Source organism: Erinaceus europaeus, chromosome 3 (assembly GCF_950295315.1).
Source record: "Erinaceus europaeus chromosome 3, mEriEur2.1, whole genome shotgun sequence".
Taxonomy (NCBI): domain Eukaryota; kingdom Metazoa; phylum Chordata; class Mammalia; order Eulipotyphla; family Erinaceidae; genus Erinaceus; species Erinaceus europaeus.
The window spans coordinates 88,452,605-88,473,594 of NC_080164.1; the positions used below are offsets into that span (position 1 = coordinate 88,452,605).

The 20,990-nt window shown below is 41.3% G+C and overlaps 1 long non-coding RNA gene across 1 annotated transcript; it reads left to right on the plus strand.

Annotated features, from left to right (window-relative positions):
* Positions 1–910: 910 nt before the first annotated feature.
* Positions 911–20,737, plus strand: LOC107522790 (uncharacterized). The gene is made up of 5 exons (XR_001601626.2): positions 911–1,315; positions 5,819–5,918; positions 13,828–13,987; positions 19,902–20,039; positions 20,410–20,737. It is a non-coding gene; the product is annotated as an uncharacterized LOC107522790 (long non-coding RNA).
* The last annotated feature ends 253 nt before the right edge of the window (positions 20,738–20,990 follow it).

A 20,990-nucleotide genomic window follows, 5' to 3' on the forward strand; every position in this document is an offset into this window, starting at 1 on the left:
TTTTTTCCAAAATGGTTTTCATTATTTAAAATTGAGCTATGAGGATTTTATTTTTTATTTTCTGGAAAACCACCAGGTAACAACAGAGTATCACTCTCCAAATAGGGTTCTTTGAACAAACAGATCTAATTGGACTTTGCATCACCCCTGGCTAGTCCACCTACACATTATCTGGCAGAAAACTCTTTTTAACACAGTGCGTTTTTCTTCAAAAGACAATCTGAGACCCGGATCTTTTCAATGGACACACTGGACATTTTTAAATGGCACCAACTGAAAACCAGCAATGGGGTCTGAAACCCACTGACTGTGGCTCACCCAGTTCCAGCCCAGTATGTGCAATCTCACCCTTCACTTGCCTTTACAAATTCCACCAAGTGTATCATTAACCAGGGAGCTTTTTTCCCTGGGACTGACTTGGCTAAAGAGAGGCATCATAGCCAGAGCAAAAAATGCCAACAGATGCTCAGGTTACAGCGGCCTCTAATCTTCCACTCAGCACTTTCCAAAGGCATGCAATGCCCTTCAGGTTGAATGCTGACAGAGGTCCAAAACCAAAGTAAAAATAATAATAATAATAATAATAAAAATAGAAAAAATCACCAGTATTTTCTAGGTAGCACAAGTGAGTCAAAAAAAGCAGCAAAGAGATATTTTAACAGAAAGTGTATCTGAAGGTCATTCAATGCAACAATCAAGGTCATTCCTTCTAGGGCTCAACAACCCCACTCAGTTCAAGGCCCTGGATCCCACTAACAGTGCTGCTTATCTCTCCTCCTTTACCCTTTCTCTGTCTCTGTCAGAGAAAGAAAGAAAAAAGCGAAGGAAAAATAGTAATAAATTTTCTTAAGGCCACTGAGAGTGGTGGAGTTGTTATGCAGGCACTGAGCCCGAGATAAACCTGGTAGAAAAAGAAAATTCTATCTATGTCGATAAGTGAAATAGAAATTACAAAATCCCATATTGTCACTCCAATAATCTGGTCAGACAACCAAGCATTCCCTACATTGGCTCAGGCTTCAATAAGTCACCTTAGCCAAAGAACCCCCTTCCCTTGGAAGAGAGAGTTGGCTTAAATCCATTGATACTCAGAGCCAAGAAGTTCTTAAAGACCAAACCTAACCCCTAATGCTGCAGCAAACCAAATTGGATTTTTTTTTTCTTTTAGTCACTGAGATCTCACCACTCCAGGTCAATGTCTTCAAACAGAAAGAGACAGAGAAAAAGACACCTCAACATCAAAGCTTTCTTCAGTGTGTTGGGGGCCAGGCCTGAACTTGGGTTGTGCCTATGACCAAGCAAACATACTATACAAGTAAGTTGTTTTACCAGCCCTTCTGCTATTAAAAATAATAATAAAAAAAACCCTAAAACTTTATTATGAGAGAGAGAGAGAGTGAGTGTGTGTGTGTTTGTGTGTGTGTGCATGTGTATGTTTGCGTGCTCACACATGTATGTATGCTAGAACACCTTTCTGGTATGTGCTGTGCTGAAGACTGAACCAGGAACCTCAGGTATTCCTAGTCCAAGTGACCATCCCGATGAAGGGTAAAAAACATAAACTTCTTAAGCCCAATACTTACACCAGGATCTGAGTTTACTTTTTTTATATACATCTAAATGCGGGTGATACTGGATAGAGAGTCTCTTTAGACAAAACTACCAGACCAAAAGCAAATAAAAAAAAACAGTTTGCCAAATAGCAAATTTCAAATAAACTGTGAATTTTTTTTTTCTACCCTTCAGGGCTATAGCTGGGGCTCAGTCCTACTCCTGGAAGCCATTTTTTTCCTTTTCTTGTTGTTGTTATTGTTGTTGGATAGGACAGAGAAATTGAGAGAGGAGGGAAAAGACAGAGAGGGGGAGAGAAAGACACCTGAAGATGGGCTTCACTACTTGTGAAGTGACCCCACCCCTGCAGGTGGGGAGCAGGGGAGGGGGGGTTTCAAACAGGGAACCTTATGCCGGTCCTTACGCTTCGCACCATGTGTGCTTAAACCCAGTGAACTAACCTCCTGGCCCCAAAACTGAGAATTTTTGACAAAACTATTTTTCAATGTGCACAAGATAAACTTATAAAGAATGTTCTGGTGGCCAGATGGTAGTGCACTCGGTTGAGCTTCCATATTACCATGCTCAAGGGCCTGGGTTTGAGTCCCCCCCCCACCTACATGGAGGATGCTTCATGGACAGTAAAGCAGGTCTGCAAGTGTTTATCTTCTCTCTCCTTTTATCTCCACCTCCCCTCTCAGTTTCTTTCTGATCTATTAAATAAAAGAAGGAGAAGAGAGAGAGAAAAAAAAAAAAAGGCTGCCTAGAGCAGTGGATTCATAGTGCCAGCACCAAACAGTAACTCCAGTGGCGATAAAAATAAATAAATAAGTAGTGCAGCGGGTTAAGCGCAGGTGGCGCAAAGCACAAGGACTGGCATAGGGATCCCGGTTCGAACCCCGGCTCCCCACCTGCAGGGGAGTCGCTTCACAGGCGGTGAAGCAGGTCTGCAGGTGTCTATCTTTCTCTCCCCCCTCTGTCTTCCCCTCCTCTCTCCATTTCTCTCTGTCTTATCCAACAACAATAATAACTACAACAATAATAACTACAACAATAAAACAAGGGCAACAAAAGGGAATAAATAAATAAAATAAATATAAAAAATAAATAAATAAATAAATATGTGCTGGTTTTCTGAAACTCTAATTTGACTGGGCTCTCCAGTTCCTGTGTTTAATTTCTCCTACCCATGACAATCCAGCTATGCCCACAGCTTAGGATGGGCTGGAGAAAATGTGTCCTCTACTGTCCATACCAATTAGCTACAATCCTATAAACAAAAGTCCCCAGTCAATACCCATCCTCCTCTTGACTTGCTAATAATACATCCCAGCCCCATGCACATAAGTAGTTGAAAAAGGAAATTTCGACTTTAAAGTCTTTATCTTAGTAAGGGTTAAATCTGGTAGGTGCCATAAACAGATAAAATCCATATGACATGAATGAACATATTTCACTAATACAAAGGCAATAAAAAGTGATATTTTAAGTAACTAGCTGTATCAGACAGTTATTATGCACCATATTTTATTGCACAGGATTCTAACTTCTAAAAAGTGAGTAGTGGGGGTCGGGCAGTAGCGTAGCAGGTTAAGCGCACAGGAGCAATGTGTAAGGACCGGCATAAGGATCCCGGTTGGAGCCCCCGGCTCCCTTCCTAGACAGTGAAACAGGTCTGCAGGTGTCTATCTTTCTCTCCCCTTCTCTGTCTTCCCCTCCTCTCTCGATTTCTCTCTGTCCTATCTAACAACAACAATAGTAACAGTGATAAAAAACAAGGGCAACAAAAGGGAAAAAATGGCCTCTAGGAGCCGTGGATTCGTAGTGCAGGCACCAAGCCCCAATGAAAAAAAAAAGTGCAGAAGCATCATGCCCACTGCACAAGGTGAAGAAATGGAGAATCAGGGTGAATACATTCAACGACTTGAGTTGTCATGTCCCAATTTATGTCTGTTGTCCTGGTACAGTTATTTAGAAGCGTCTCCCCACCCCTCTGCTGAGTGAGATGAGCCAGAATGAGAAGGATGAGTACTGGATGATCTCGCTCACAGATGGGCTCTAAGAAACAAAGCAAAGGACAATAGAGAGTAAATCCTCAATGGGCTACAGGCTATCACAGCAGATTCAGGGACTCAGAAGGGGAAGGGAAGATTTCTTTTTTTTTTTTTATTTTTAAAAAATAATTTATTTATTTGTTCCCATTCGTTGTCCTTGTTGTTTTATTGTTGTAGTTAGTGATGTCGTAGTTGTTGGAGAGAGGAGGGGAAGACAGAGAGGGGAAGAGAAAGACACCTGCAGACCTGCTTCACTACGTATGAAGTGACTCCCCTACAGGTGGGGAGCTGGGGCCTTGAACTGGGATCCTTACACTGGTCCTTAGGCTTTGTGCCACTGCTTAACCCGCTTCGCTACAGCCCAACTCCCAGAAGAAGAGATTTCTAAGGGAAGCTGGAGATCTAAGTCCCTATTTTGGATTATTAAGATGAGAACTTGGCTGAGGGAAAAATGTACTGACACCTGTCCTGCGGAAATGTGGAAAAGTATCCTTATGATAACAAAAATCCTCTAAGTCAACATTTTCTCAATAAAGTACTATTAGAACTGGAAAAAAAAAAACACCACCTTCTATTCTTTCTCCCCCCCACCCCTTTACCTCCATGGTTATTGCTGGGGTTTGGTGCCAGTACTATGATTCCACTACTCCTGGAGGCCATGTTTTCCATTTTATTGGACAGGACAGAGAGAAATTGAGGGGATGAGGAGACAAAGAGGGGGAGAGAAAGATAAGACACCTGCACACCTGCTTCACCTACTTCACTTGCTTTTGAAGCATCCCCCCTGCAGGTGGGGTACAAGGGCTTGAACTAGGGTCCTTGCACTTAGTACTATGTGCACTTAGAACTGGGAGCACCACTGCCTGGCCCCTCCCCCTCTATTCTCAATGTCTGTGTATGCAGGAGGAAACGGGCATGTTGTTCATAAGTGTCCTTTATCTCCCTTTAAATTAGTGATAACATACACAGCACAGCTCACTTGCACAGAGAATTCCTCAATCTGTAGTCATTCTACAGCACAGCTCACTTGCACAGAGAATTCCTCAATCTGTAGTTATTCCCCAGGTCTGCACATTTGTAAAAGCATTTAACTTCTCACAGTAATATTTAACTAGATCCATCTCTAGTTTAGAATGACCTTCACATTCTTTCAGGCTGGATCGAGCAACCAGGGCACAGTTATTTTTTTTTTATTAAGACAGAGTTATTTGGTATGTGCTAATAACTAATTCCATCACAATGGTCTTTCCTCCTTTCCAAATTAAAAGTAAATAAGCAAACTAACAAACAAAAATCCTGCTGGGCTGGGGACATAGCATAGCATAGCACTTATGCAAAAGATTTTCTTGGCCAAGGCTCCAAGTTCCCAGGTTCAATCCCTGGCACCATCATAAGCCAGAGCTGCTGAGCAGCAGTCTGGTATAAAAAACAAACAAATAAGCACAAAAGCTGCTCTTTAAGAATTCGCTGCTAAGACAGCATTTCTCCCAATAAAAGCATCAGGGTTAGTTTAACAGCAGAAAAACAACAAAATAGGTATTAATTTGGAGGTTCACTTGGTAATTTTAAGATGTGCCACAAGTGGCCCAAGTAAGCTAAGGTAAAATACCTTTCCAGGTTCAGTACTTTTAACATGGATTCCAGAAGAGGAGGAGTGATCCATCTGTCTGTAAAAGGCTCAGAACAGTATCAGGCCTTCACACTTGTGAGTCAAGGTGTCTTCTTGTGGCCTGTTGAGATGTAGTTTTTCCCTTTCTATTAAGGGGGTGAATTACTGAGGTCTTCAAGGGCTGTGCCATCCTACACAGTCTCTGCAGTCTTTTTTAAAAAATATTTATTAATGAGAAAGATAGGGGGAGCGAGAGAGAGGACGCGAGTTATCACTCTGGTACATGTGCTGCCAGGGATCGAACCCAGGACCTCATGCTTGATAGTCCAGTGCTTTATTCACTGCGCCACCTCCTGAACTACCAGTCTTTGCAGTCTTTCTGTCTTATCACACTAAGCAGGTTACTATAGTTTCTAGGGTTTAGGGTTACATGTTCACTATGGCTTTCTCACCAGGAGCTGCAGCCTGTGGTGTGAGGACAGTGTCTCACCATAATCTCTCTCAACATCTGGCTCCTTAGCTATCCTGTTCACAAGGGTGGTCTGTGAGGGGATGGCGTTCCAGGTCTTCCAGAAGTGAGATTAAATAATCCTTCTTTAAACAGAGAACTACACCAAAACTGCCATTTGCTGGAACCCCACACCTGGCAGATGGGCAACAGTTCAAGGCCGTGTGACCAGGCTGGAGAACAGCCCTGTGGTGAGGTGAGTAGGAATGGTTCTCCTGTTTGCAATATTCCTCAATTTATTACATTTGGCTCCTGGCAGCCCCAGGCCATGGGAAATGTTCTGTTAACTTTTTTTTTTTTTTTTTTTTTTGTGATGGGTCATGAGTGGTTTTTCTAGGAGGATATTAAGATCAACAAAAAGGGCAAGGTTAGGAACTGAGATGTTTTCAGCCTCAAATTCTTACAACTTGTCTTCAAAGACAAGCTCACTACTGGTCAAATTCTGACTGTCAATGGTGGTAGGGAAAGTGCTGAGTTAACTGAAAGATTGAAAGTGCTCTTCCTGTCATAAAATAGTAATTGCCAACCAGATCTTTTCATTTGCAAAGGAAAAGAGAGAGAGAGAGAGAAACAGAATAGAAGAAGAAAAAAATTCTCACCCTGGATTCCACATGACTTCTAATAGAAGTTGAAACCATTACTTCAAAAAAGAAGTCACAGATTCAGAGCTCTTTTTACCCATGTCGGAGGACCTCCCTCTTACCTAAAGTTTTATTACATGACCTTCACAGACACATGCTAGTGAAGACTTCCACATGAACTCTGTTGCATATGTAGTCATAAAAGCCCTGGCAGTGGGGCCAGGGCATAGCGCAGCAAGTTAAGCGCACATGGCTATGAAGCGCAAGGACCAGCAAGGATCCTGGTTTGAGCTCCCGGCTCCCCACTTGCAAAGGGATCGCTTCACAAGCAGATGTCTATCTTTTTCTCCCCCTCTCTGTCTTCCGCTTCTCTCTCAATTTCTCTCTAAGCACACATAGTACTAAAGCACAAGGATCCGTGTAAGGATCCAGGCTTAAGCCCCACTCCCATCCTGCAGGGCGGAAGCTATATGCGAGGTGAAGCAGGTTTGCAGGTGTCTCTTTTTCTCCCTCTCTACCTCCCCTCCTCTCTCAATTTCTCTTGGTACTCTCTACTAAAATGGAAAAAAAAAAAAAAAACGGCTACCAGGAGCAGTTGATTCATAGTGCTGGCACTGAGCTCCAGAGATAACCCTGGAGGCAAAAATGAAAAAAGAAAAAGAAAAGAAAGAAAAGAATTCCAAGGTCAGATAAGATTCGAAAACACCGTTATATTATCCTCTGCCAGTCCCAGTTCGGGACGCCAGTTGCTGGTCTAGCTTCGTGGGCGGGAGACAGAGGACCAGGGACTCATGGTTAAGCTGGGAAGCAGTATCTCGTTTATTAATCAGATACATCGCCTTTTTATGCATCTCTTCACCAGAAGTGACAAGGGAAAGGAAATGACTAGGAGAGGGGGCGGAGCAAAAAAAGAGCAGGAAAGCTTTCATCTAACCAGTGGGGATTAAACCAATACCCTGCAGGCAGGGCGGGACCCAGGTGAAACAGTGATTATGTAAATAGACCACATCATAAGTAATACCTAATGTGATGATCAAAACAGAAGGTCTTATAAACAGAATTTAGAAGCATACCAACAATCCTCTCCAGCTCTCTGAACGCCTAGCTCTCTGAACGCCTATTAGATTATAACAATTCTGAGAAACTACTGACTAAAAATAAATAAACTATTAACATTTACTTAGACCAGCATTCTCACACTTTTTTCTCCCCATAGTAACATTAAGTGCTTTTTTTTTTTTTTTTTTTTTTAACCAGAAGTTAGTTCTGGCTTATGGTGGTGCAGGGGATTGGATCTGGGACTTTGGAGCCTCAGGCATCAGTCTCTTTGCATAACTATTATACTATCTACCCCTGCCCAGTGCTATTTTTTTTAATAATATTATATGTCCCTTAACTGATGCTCTAAAATTCAAGTGGCCACTGGCAGCAACACATGGTTTAGCTCATATTACCTGTGCCCTTATGGAGGTTTGTTAATAAACTCCAGCTACCACACATCTCTAGTCAGTTAGCTGGGCATCCACCTACCCAAACAAATGGGTGAATTACATTGCCTGCTGCCCTCAGAGTTGGTGAAACCACATGCTTAGTTCTGGCCAATGGTCTGTGTGTGATCCTAAGGAAGGAAAGCCTAGAGGTTAAATCCCCTGCCACACTAGGATTACTATACAAAGTATGAAATATGTATCAGTGGGCTAGCCACTGAGGTTCTGTACATGTTGGGAGATATTTCTTGCCCTGACAACAGTCTAATCTGTTTTAAACACTATAGAAGTGCATTTTCTTAAATAAATATATACAAATAGGCTGGAAATAACAAAATAAAGACATTCCAGGGATAGGATAGGATAGGTAAGCACTAGGATAGACATAAACCAAACAAAACAAAAAGGGCACTTTGGTGTCAAGAACTCTAACTTCAAGCACTGAAGATGAACTGGGGGGGGGGGGGAGGAGCAACTAAACACCATGTTATGCACTGATTTGAAGTAACCAGGATTTGCTTGCCTGTCATATTCAGGGAAACCTCACTTGTTGAGTACCTCTACTGCCCAGATATTGAGGAGTGATGTACAGATCTTTGCATTTAATCTTGACATTGATAGATGATAACTGTTGGATCATTTTCCACTCACATGAGAAAAACAAAACTTTTAAGTTGTCTAACTTAAGTACAGTCACATACCTGCATGGGTCTATATTATTTCTACTAAGCCACTGGATTAGTAGGAATTATTATAATAAATTAATTATAAATTAATATATATTACAATATTTTTTTTCTTGGAGTTTCACTATCTGAGATTGTTTATAAGAATGTGAAAGTACTGGGGAATCAGTTGTTGAATAAGTAAGCTGTTCTTATCATTTATGTACTAATAAGTATTTGCAAGGCTAACAAGCACTTTTCAAAATAAAGTTTATTTTTTTCAAATCATGCAAGTAATACATGCTTATTATAAGACAGTGGAAAGGGGAAGTCAGGCAGTCGCACAGCAGGTTAAGCGCACGTGGCACAAAGCACAAGGACTGGCATAAGGATCCCAGTTTGAGCCCCGGGCTCCCCACCTAACAGGGGAGTTGCTTCACAGGCAGTAAAGCAGGTCTGCAGGTGTTTATCTTTCTCACCTCCTCTTTCCATTTCTCTCTGTCCTATCCAACAACAATGACAGCAATAACAACAATGATAAACAAGGGTAACAAAAGGGAAAATAAATAAATGGGAAAAAAAAGACAGTGGAAAGGACTGGAAAACACTGGGACAAAAACAAACATCACAAACAATAATCCTTACTCCCCCACCCCATTAACATCTGATGTATCTCAATAACAGTAACAGTAATATTATTCATATAGTAATAAGTAATGGTTATATATCTGCTAGGCATTAGTCTACCACTTATAAGGCACTTAACCTTTAAAATAGGTCTTCCTAGGGTATATACTATAACTGTGCCCATCTCAGACATGAGGAAACTAAGACAGCAGAGGGTTATTTCTGACTTGTCCAAGCCTACCAAATGAGTCCACAGTGGACTTGAGGTTCAGACCCAAGCAACTCCTCCCTTTAGGATCAGCATCTTGAACCACTACACTGTACTATTTCCACAATATTCCTTCCCTAAGTTACTAGGGACACATGTATGGGTCATCAGCGGTTTGCTCTATTATAGAAAAGGGCATAAGGGGCATCTTTATAGTCATCTGAAACACTCTTTTACCTAAGCATCATCAGCAACACCCTTGCCATTCCAGCAAGTTCAGTTTATTTTCAGCTGGCTTACAACAGCTGTAGAAACATTTCAGATGGCTAGGCAAGCATTTCAGAAGCTCAGGCACAGCTCCACCTACCACCAGCATTAAGCTCCATGTGGTCCTCACCTGTCCATTCCACTGCCATCTGCCCTCACGCTGCACAAAGAGCCAGTTAAAACCCTGGGTCTGCTCTGTGCAGCCACAGTGAATATAAGCAAATTCCATAAATTCTGGCTGGAATATCTTAAATGCTAAGTATATCTGTTTCTAAGTCTTAAGAGCTTGTGCCAATACAAGGCAGACAGACAAGTAGAGATAACATCAAATAAGCAAGGGAAAAGAAAAAAATTAAAGTTGGGGGGGCGGCGGTTAAGCAGGTTAAGCGCACATGGCACAAACAGCAAGGACTGGTGTAAGGATCCCAGTTCCAGCCACTGGATTCCTACCTGTAGGGGAATCACTTCACAAGTAGTGATGTAGGTCTGCAGGTATCTATCTTTCTCTCCCCCTCTCGGTCTTCCCCTCCTCTTTTGATTTCTCTCTGCCCTATTCAACAACAGCAATGACAACAATAACAATAATAACAAGGACAAGGACAACAAAAATGGGAAAAAAATGGCCTCCAGGTGCATGGACTCATAGTATCGGCACCGAGCCCCAGCTCCAGTACCAGAAGGCAAAAATAAATAAATAACATAAAATAAAAATAAAAGTTAGAAAGTTTATGTCATAGAATCAATAAAGTCATCTTCTTTTTAAAAAATACTTATTTTCCCTTTTGTTGCCCTTGTTTTTTTATTGTTGTAGTTATTATTGTTGTTCTTGATGGCATTGTTGTTGGATAGGACAGAAAGAACTGGAGAGGAGGGGAAGACAGAGAGGGGGAGAGAAAGATAGACATCTGCAGACCTGCTTTACCGCTGGTGAAGCGACTCCTCTGCAGGTGGGGAGCCGGGGGCTTGAACTGGAATCCTTACGCCTGTGCCACGTGCGCTTAACCCGCTGTGCCACTGCCCGACTCCCAATAAAGAAATCTTCTAACACAGCAACAATAGCACAGAGAACTAATATGTCATACATTAGAAACGACAGCGACAACAAATGCTGGAGAGGTTGTGGGGGCAAAGGAACCCTCCTGCACTGCTGGTGGGAATGTCAACTGGTCCAGCCCCGTATGGAGAACAGTCTAGAGAACTCTCAGAAGGCTGGAAATGAAAGAAAAGAAAAAAAAAAAAGGCTAGAAATGAACCTACCTTATGACCCTGCAATTCCTCTCCAGAGGATATATCCTAAGGAATCAAACACACACATCCAAAAAGATCTGTGTATACCTATGTTCATAGCAGCACAATTTGTAATTTGCAACCCAGGTGTCCAACAACAGGTGAGTGGCTGAGTAAACTGTGGAATATATACACAACAGAATACTACTCAGCTATTAAAAATGATGAATTCACCTTTTTCACCTCACCTTGGATAGAGCTTGAAGCAATCACGTCAAGTGAGGTAAGTCAGAAAGAGAAAAATTCATTTACCATCAAGAATTGAAAATATCAACACATATAAATCAGCATCTCCATGCACACCCTCATAAAAACACCAAATGCATTTTATATTCTTTTTTTAAATTTTTTATTTTATTTTATATTTATTTATTTATTCCCTTTTGTTGCCCTTGTTGTTTTATTGTTGTAGTTATTGATGTCGTCGTTGTTGGATAGGACAGAGAGAAATGGAGAGAGGAGGGGAAGACAGAGAGGGGGAGAGAAAGATAGACACCTGCAGACCTGCTTCACCGCCTGTGAAGCGACTCCCCTGCAGGTGGGGAGCCAGGGCTCGAACCAGGATCCTTATGCCGGTCCTTGTGCTTTGTGCCACCTGCACTTAACCCGCTGAGCTACAGCCTGACTCCCGCATTTTATATTCTAAAAACATAGCTGAAAAATAAGCCCAACTCTATTCATGAAAGTTCTAGTAGTCACAAATAATAAATCTCTACATTAGGCATTTACATACAGTAAGAAATAAGGCTTCTATCCAAGAAATGGGGCTCTAAATATATAATAATGTAAATGTAAGATCCTGAAAATGACAAAGCAAAATTAAGGACTTTAAATCTGAAGCTAGTAATAAAAAAAAGTCTTTTTTCAGGGTACTCTAAAAAGATATAAAATTACTTGCAATTAGAGTATGTCCCATTTTCAAAACTTTTTTTTAACTTTATCTTAAAGGGTAATAACATTATATAAATAGTATAGCATCTTTAAAGAAATGCTTAAGGCTGGGGAGAAATAGTTTAGCAAATAGAACACAGGACGGACTTTGCAAGCCTGAGGCTCTTAGTTCAGTTCCAGAGGCTGCACGTACCAAAAGTGGTGCCCTGGTTTCTCTAACTCTCTCATATAGGAAATATCCTCTTTTTTTTCTCTCCCTCACAAAAGTTTTTAAGAAAGAAATCAATAAGAACTAGAAGTTTGGTTTGTCTTTAAGTCCAAGATAAAGTCCGCTTACTTTCTTTTATTATATTTAATATCTAAATCCTCTCTCTAGTTTTTTTAACCACCCAATAATTCAAATACTGCATTTTAAAAAATATTTATTTATTTAGGAGAGAAAGAACCAGAGCATCATTTTGGTACATGTAGTACTGGGAATCAAACTTAGGACTTCCTGTTCCTAATGACCACCCACCTCCAGGACCACTCAGAGACTCCATTTTTTAAAATGTCATCTTCACAATACCCAGACTAATTGGTTGTTTGGACTAGCTTTGAAGGCAGCCCCCATGTATACCTGGCCACTCCTCATTGCCCCAGGCATTGATCTAGTCACTGGAAGGCTCCCTAGAGACTGTAAACATCACCACCATCATCACCCCCTTTTGTTTCTACCATCCTGACTTTAAAGGGGGTAAAAAGCTTTCTGTTTTAAATGAACTGAAAGAAGGTTAGAGGGTAAATCAATCATGAACAAGAATCAAGCATTGTGCCAATGAAGTAGATACTATGCCTGTCTGCAGACTGGCAGTCAATCCCTGTCACTCTGCCCTGCACTGTTTTACAAGTGTTCTGACACCAATAATTCATATTCAAATAACTATCGGGTACAATAAAATACAGGATTTAAAAAAAAAAAAAAACCTTCAGGGCCCTCATTTTTATTCAACCATCAACACCCTATGGGTGGGACAGAAGCACCTCAAATGAATTACTCATGAGGCCAGGAAAAAACATGCAAAGTATCACATCAAGTATTTCCCTACATAGTGACAAGATTTTAAAAAGTGGTTAGAACAAAAACCAAAATTAAAAAACCTTGCTAAAGAGGAAAGCAGGCGTGCCTCTTCCTTAGTCATGCAGTCTGAGAGAGAGATTCTGCTGGAGTGAAATGACAAGCTTCAAGATAGTTTGGTAAACTGTAGCTATTTTAAGGCAGGCCAAGGCTGCCCCAGAGTTTGTCACACAGTTTGCTCCCAATCTCTTGGCAGTTCTCCAGCACATTCCAACTTTTACTGCAGTCTTGCTGGAGTCCCATTCTGCTTATCTCTAAAGATACTCTAAGATGTGGCCGTAATACACAACCAATTTGCCATTTATTCCTATCAGGTCACTTTGAACACTGCAACGGCCCCTCTTCCACCCCCCCCCAAAAAAAAATGTCAGACCAGCATCTGTGCAGATGCAGCTCAGTCCAAATAATGCATCTATTTCATACTAAGTCCCAAACAAACTGAGAATACTATTCAACCCAAGAGGAAAAGAGTATATACCTCACTGTACCCCCAAATGTTGTGTTCACTGAGGAAAAACAACTGATGGGAGGACCGTCTTTATTATAATTATTAATAATAAATAACAAAGCATTGGTAGTTCTGGGGATTGAATTTGGGACCTCAGACCTTAGGCATGAGTCTTTTGCATGGAACCCCTATACTATCTCCCCAACCATGGATGAAATCTTTAAAAAAAAGAAAAAGGACACCTTGAGTGCAGATGCTAAACTTCTTCATGATGCCACACCTACATTTATTTCAAGCAATTATTAATCAGGATGTATTTGATTTGAGATTTGAAAGGACACCTTCAGTATTTCAAGAGCCCCAACTGCCTCCATGGAGAGTGTAACACTGCTGTGTATCTGAAGTCAGTGTACTCTGATTATTAATACTTGGGGGGGGGTGCTGCGGCGGGGGTGGGGGTGCGGAAGCCCTCTTCAAAAGCAAAGTGGAATGGCTAACCACATGGTGCTACATTCCATTCTTGCTAGAAAATATAATTAACGCTTCTGAGGCTTCTGCTCTGCACAGCTGCACAGCATTCCAGCGACAGACCAGCTACACATCAAATATCTCCTGTAAGAGCTGAGAAGCAGCTCTCAAGTATGATCTGCTCAAGATATGTGCTGCAAGCATGTTTCTTTTAACAGGGTATGTATACCAACGAAGACGCATACTACGACTACGAATGAAATATAATAAAATATCTATGTAAGCATATACTAACAAGATATTTAGAAAATATTTCTTCACAGCTGGAAAACATATATATATGGTTGTTGGGGAAGGCTGAGGCTTGCTGCTATTTCTGAATATGGAACTGTACCCATATGACATCAACAATCATGTAAAATCAATATTTCTTCAGTAAAGTGATTTTAAAAAAGAACTTCAACTAATAGGTAGAAATTAATCAGCCTATTCTAAACTTTCCTCTTCTATGAATCAAATGAGTTTTTTTAGAACTAGGATAAAAACTGGTGTTCTAACATCAGGAATACCTACTTGAAGAACAAACCAAAGCTTTTAAACTGGGAAATGATCCTATGACCAAGACAACTCAGGAATTCCTTTTAAAGCAAAGTGATAGGTAAATAATATAAACCTACCTTTAAGACAAAGACTAAAACACAAGGTGTGCACAGGGGGTTCTTTTCTGCTCAAATGTCTCACAAATGTCTTTGCAGCAGGATGGTGTGACTTCCTTGACTCCTCCCCTGGGCGATAAGGTGGGTATTTAAGGACAGCTGGCAGCCCAGCGCTGTCAAACCTCAGTGTGAAAAAGACCAGACCCCTCTCAAAGAAATCACCAGATCGCCTGCCACTTGCCTCCCAAAATAGCAACAGGTGTGCCCATGAAGTCAGAGGTCTGAAGAAGGCCACATTCCAGGCCCTCCTCTCTCTCACCTAACGTGCAGGGACCACTTACTTGAGAGCCCACATTTGCAGCTGCCTTAGCACTTACACTGAGACTCCTACCCCAGGCTTCAAACAGTCCAGGATCCTTAACCATCAAGTATTTCCCTAATAGGTTTTGGCCACCCTCAGAAAGAATGATTCCCATCATACTGGCAGTTAGTGAAGAATGTTTGTTTTGAGAGAGGAAATTCATACTGTTTTTTTTTTAAATATTTATTTTATTTATTTATTCCCTTTTATTGCCCTTGATGTTTCTTTATTGTGGTTATTATTGTTGTTGTTATTTGATGTCATCGTTTGGATAGGACAGAGAGAAATGAAGAGAGGAGGGGAAGACAGGGGGAGAGATAGACACCTGCAGACCTGCTTCACCGCCTGTGAAGCGACTCCCCTGCAGGTGGGGAGCTGGGGGCTCGAATGGGGATCTTTACGCCAGTCCTTGGGCTTTGTGCCACCTGCACTTAACCTGCTGCGCTACTGCCTGACTCCCTCATACTGGTTTTAAACCCATGAAGATGACTTCTCCCTAACTACAAAATACCTTAACAGAAACTGTCTGATAGTCCAGGGGTGTGAATCGACCTAACAATGCCTATGTCCTGCAGAGAGGCAATTACAAAAGTCAGACCTTCTGCACCCCATAAAAGAATTTTGTTTGGGGTCAAGTGGTGGTACACCTGGTTATGCGTTCATATTACAATGCTCAAGGACTCAGGTTCAGGCCCCTGGTCCCCACCTGCAGGGCGAAAGCTTCACAAGTGGTAAAGCCGTGCTGTAGGTGTCACTCTGTCCCTCTCCCTCTCTATCTCCTTCTCCCCTCTCAACTTCTCTCTGTCCAGTAATAAATCTTAAAAAAAATATTTTAGATTTTATTTATTTATGAGAAAGACAGGAGGAGAAAGAAAGAACCAGACATCACTCTGGCATTTGTGCTGCCAGGGATCGAACTCGGGACCTCATGCTTGAGAGTCCAAAGCTTTATCTCTGCGCCACCTTCTGGACCACATAAATAAAAAAATTTAAAGGTAAAAATAAATAAATAAATAAATAATAAAAATAATTTTGGTCCATATTACCAGAGGGGTACAACAGGAAAGTTTCCAATGGAAAGGATGGGACACTGAACTCCCGTGGTGGGAGCTGTATGGGATTATACTCTAATTTAATCTTACAACCTTGTAAATCAACATTAAATTACTAATAAAAAAATTAAGGGAAAAAAACAGAAACTGTTCAAAAGCAGTGTCCTCTTCTGATGAGAAGGTATTCCTCCCCACTCTTTTCCTCTGGATACATGAAGTCATTTAGCACCTTATGCAAGAGATCAAGCATTAGTACAACATAGAGATGTCACCAAATTACCTCCATCCAACTATATATCATAGGGCTCAAAGAATTGGCTTACATAATCCAGTATGTATCTTGTTTTTTCTTAGAGCAGATATCTGAGATCCAAACATAGTATTCTAAAGAATTCAGCTAACATAAAACCCCAAGAAAGCTGGGCCCTTGTTCAGGCTTTCATCAAGCTACAATTAAACCCAGGCCAGCAAAATTTATTATATTTAAAACTAGTTTTATAATAACTACATCTCTTCCGTTTGCAATTCTGGAGCAGCTGTATCAGTGTCACTGAAGTTTAAAGACAAAAGTAAAGTCAGATGCTGTCCAGGCCTCTCAAGGGAATCCACGAAATTCTGATGGGAATTCCTTTCAAAAACAAAACAGAAAAGCACACATTGATTATCTAAGGGGAACTTAATTTCTGGTAGTTTTCCACTGGAAAAAATAAATTAAACAAGTATCTTCACAAAAGGCAAATTTTGGATTCTGATTTTTAAAATTTTTTATATTTATTTAATTTCCCCTTTTGTTGCCCTTGTTTTTTTTTTTTTGTTGTTGCTGTTGTAGTTATTGTTGTTATTGATGCCATCGTTGTTAGATAGGACAGAGAGAAGATGGAGAGAGGAGGGGAAGACAGAGAGGGGGAGAGAAAGACACCTGCAGACCTGCTTCACCACCTGTGAAGCGACTCCCCTGCAGGTAGGGAGCCCGAACCCAGGTCCTTAAGCCGGTCCTTGCGCTTTACGCCATGTGTGCTTAACCCGCTGTGCTACCTTCCTACTCCCAGATTCTGATTTCTTTAACATCCTCACCACTAAAACAGTTCAGGGCCACAGAGAGGGCATTCAGGCCATAGCTCTAAATATGACCACTAATAAGATTTTGTTTTGCAATGCTATATTTATGAACTGGAAGAGCAATAAACATCAAATGATTACTTGTATTAAAAATAGCAGCCTAAGGTTTGACAAATGATTCTTTCTTGTAAGATGAAGAAGAAGAAAAAAAAATGAGCAGAGTAAGAAAGGGTAAAGGCATTAACACCAAAAAAAAAATTTTTTTTTGTATTTCTATTTTTCAAAAATTCCTGTTAGGAAAAATGATGAAATCACAAAACTATTGTCACAGCTTATCTTCCCATTAACAACAAAATGTCAACTTTCTATTTCCGCAGTCACTGAATACCTACTGTTTTTAATTTTCTTCCTGATAGTCACTCTATTATTATCTTTATTTATTGGCTAGAGACAGAAGTTGAGAGGGAAGGGGTGATAGAGTGAGAGAGAGAAAGATACCTGCAGCACTGCTTCACCACTTGTGAAGCTTTTCCCCTGCAGGTAGGTACAGGGGCTCAAACCTGGGTCCTTGTGTACTGTAACGTATGCTCAACCAGTGTGCCACCACCTGGCCCTGATGTTCAGTCTCATTTACCTTATGATCAACCATATATATAGTTTTGTTAATAAAATATTTTAAATTTAAAAACTAATTGACAGTTTATACTTTTATGAAAGTACTTATTTCTTATTAACTGTTAACTTACAATTGTATAAACCAGCAGACAATAGAAAAAAATAGGAATTCTAAACAAGTAAGCAATATTTTCGGGGTCGGGCGATTAAGTGCACATGGTGCGAAGCGCAAGGACCCACATATGGATCCGGTTTCTAGTCCCCACCTGCAGGGGGGTCCCTCGATAAGCGATGAAGCTCCCCACCTGCAGGGGTGTCGCTCCATAAGTGATAAAGCAGGTCTGCAGGTGTCTATCCTCTTCCCCTCTCTGCCTTCCCATCCTCTCTCGATTTCTCTCTGTCCTATCCAACAACAGGGACAACAAAAATGGGAAAAATAGCCTCCAGGAGCAGTGGATTCCTCCGAGCCCCAGCAATAACCCTGGAGGCAAAACAAAAATCACTTTAACTTTTTTTCTTTTCTTTTTTAAATATTTATTCATTCCCTTTTGTTGCCCTTGTTGTTTTATTGTTGTCGTTATTATTGATGTCGTTGTTGTTGGATAGGATAGAGAGAAATGGAGAGAGTCGGGGAAGACAGAGGGGGGAGAGAAAAACACCTGCAGATCTGCTTCACCGCCTGTGAAGCGACCCCCCTGCAGGTGGGGAGCCGGGTCCTTGAACCAGAATCCTTATGCCGGTCCTTACACTTTGCGCCACCTGCACTTAACCCGCTGCGCTACCGCCGGGGACTCCCAACTTTTTTTCCTTTTATTTATTCCCTTTTAATGCCCTTGTTGTTTTATTGTTGTTATTGATGTCATCGTTGTTGGATAGGGCAGAGAGAAATGGAGAGGGGAGGGGAAGACAGGGGGAGAGAAAGACACCTGCCGACCTGTTTCACCCCACCCCCCCCCCCCCCCCCGCCGTGAAGCGACTTTCGGGGAGCCTGGGGCTCGAACCAGATCCTTAGACCCGTCCTTGGGCTCTGCACCACGTGTGCTTAACCCGCTGCGTTACTGCCCAACTCCCCACTTTAACTTTTGAAGACTATTATTCTCATTATAAAAGCAGGAGGGGCGCACCTGGTTAAGCGCACATGTTACAATGCACAAGGACGGTTCGAGCCCCCAGTCCCCATCTGCAGGGAGAAAGCTTCACAAGTGAAGCAGTGCTGCAGGTGTCTCTCTGTCTCTCACCCTCTCTATCCCTCCCTTCCCTCTCGATTTCTGACTGTCTCTATCCAATCAATAAATAAAGATAATAATAATTAAAAAAACACAATGAGGGGAGTCTGGCAGTAGCGCAGTGGGTTAAGCGCAGGTGGTGTGAAGCACAAGGACCAGCGTAAGGATCCCAGTTTGAGCCCCTGGCTTCCAAACCTGCAGGGGAGTCACTTCATAAGCAGTAAAGCAGGTCTGGAGGTGTCTGTCTTTCTCTCCCCGTCTTCCCTCCTCTCTCCATTTCTCGCTGTCCTATCCAACAATGACGACATCAATAACAACAATAACAACTACAACAATAAAAAAACAAGGGCAACAAAAGGGAAATAAATAAATACTATACTCAGCTATTAAAAATCGTGATTTCACCCCATCTTGGATGGAGCTTGAAGAAATCATATTAAGTGAGATAAGTAAGAAACAGAAGGATGAATATGGGATGATCTTACTCACAGGCAGAAGTTGAAAAACAAGATCAGAAGGGAAAACACCAAGCAGAACTTGGACTGGCATTGGTGTATGGCACCGAAGTAAAAGACTCTGGGGTGGGTGGGTGGGAGAGTGTTCAGGTTCTGGGACATTATGGCAGAGGACCTGGGGGGGGGGGGTTGTATTGTTGTGTGAAAAAGTGGGAAATGTTATGCTTGTACAAACTATTGTATTTACTGTCAACTATAAAACATCAATCCCTCATAAAGAAAAGATGAAAAATAAAAGGAAAAAATAGCCTCCAGGAGCAGTGGATTCTTAGTGCAGGCACCAAGCCCCAGAGATAACCCTGGGGGGCGGGGGTGTTAAAAGACTTAAAATTAAAATAAAAAGGACAACATTAAAATTCACTTCTCCTAGTAACCCAGAAGGTGGTACTGTGGATAAAATACTGAATTCTCAAACATAAGGTTCTGAGTTTGATCCCTGGCATCACATGTGCCAAAGTAATGCTCTGTCTCTCTGTCTCTACCTATTTCATTCTCATAAATAAATAAATAAGTATCTTTAAAAATAAAACTTATTCCTTCCACTCTTAGCTAATAGTATTCCCAAATGCTGAGAAACTCTTTGGAGTTTTAAGCTATTCCTTAGCAATAATCTACAATATACCAGATTTGCTTTTACCTCTTTTACCAGTCATGCTGGCCCTGACCTTTCAATTCAACTGCCCCAGCATTATCTCCATGAAGGGGGCTACTAGCATCTCAAAATGGCTGAAGACTCTTCCCAAACCAAGACTGAAACTTTTTTCACCACAGCTCCTCATCCACTTAGGTAAGATAAGAGATGGCACCAGACCTGGCCTTCACAATTCCCCTCCCCCATTTCTTTCCTCCTAGTTTCTTTGGCCATAGCAACTTGCTCCTTTAACCTGTGAACCTCACAATCCAGTTTCCTACACCTTACTTCCATTAATAGTTTTCTTCCTACCCTACTGTATATTCTGCACACTGCCAAAGGGCACTGCTACTCAAATACCTTATCAATATAGTGTTTTAAAGGTTGTGGAGACTCAAATTTTGATCATCTGGTAGTTACTGCTTAGCAGACTTGAGAATATCATGGACTTTCTATCTCAGCTTTATAGAAAAGAGTAAGAGTGACCAGGTCTTCATGGCTCTGGGTTGACTTTTTTTTTTTTTAGATGGAGACAGAGAAAGAAAAAGAGAAACAGGAGGAAAGACACCACAGCACCAGAGTTAACCTCCAGTCTGGTAGACGCTAAACCCAAACCTGGGTTGCACATATGCCAAAGCCTGTTATACCATCCAGGTGAGATAACCTGACGACCCTAATTAATTTTCTGTGTCTGACACAGTGACTGCCAGTGATGGAGGGAGTGGTGCCATGAGCTAGGCTTTAGCCCCATGCTATCATTTCATCTAAGTGATTCATTTTATAATTTACATCTGAGGCCAAAAGGGCCATGGCTTTCCAATTTCACACCTAGTCAATAAAAGATATTTTTCACATTCTGTGTGTGTGTATACAGATATAGATATACAGATATATGTATATACAGAGTGTATAATATATATACACTTAGTTAGTCCTTGGATTCAAGAACTGATTCTTACTCAACTTTAGGCCAGACTACAATCACCATGTTCCTAACCCAATTCAAACACTGGTAAATTACCAAGTGATCACTTATGAATCAAGTAACCTCAGCATAGAAGCAAAAAGAGACTATAAATGTGTCTTGGTAAAAAACATAATCACACT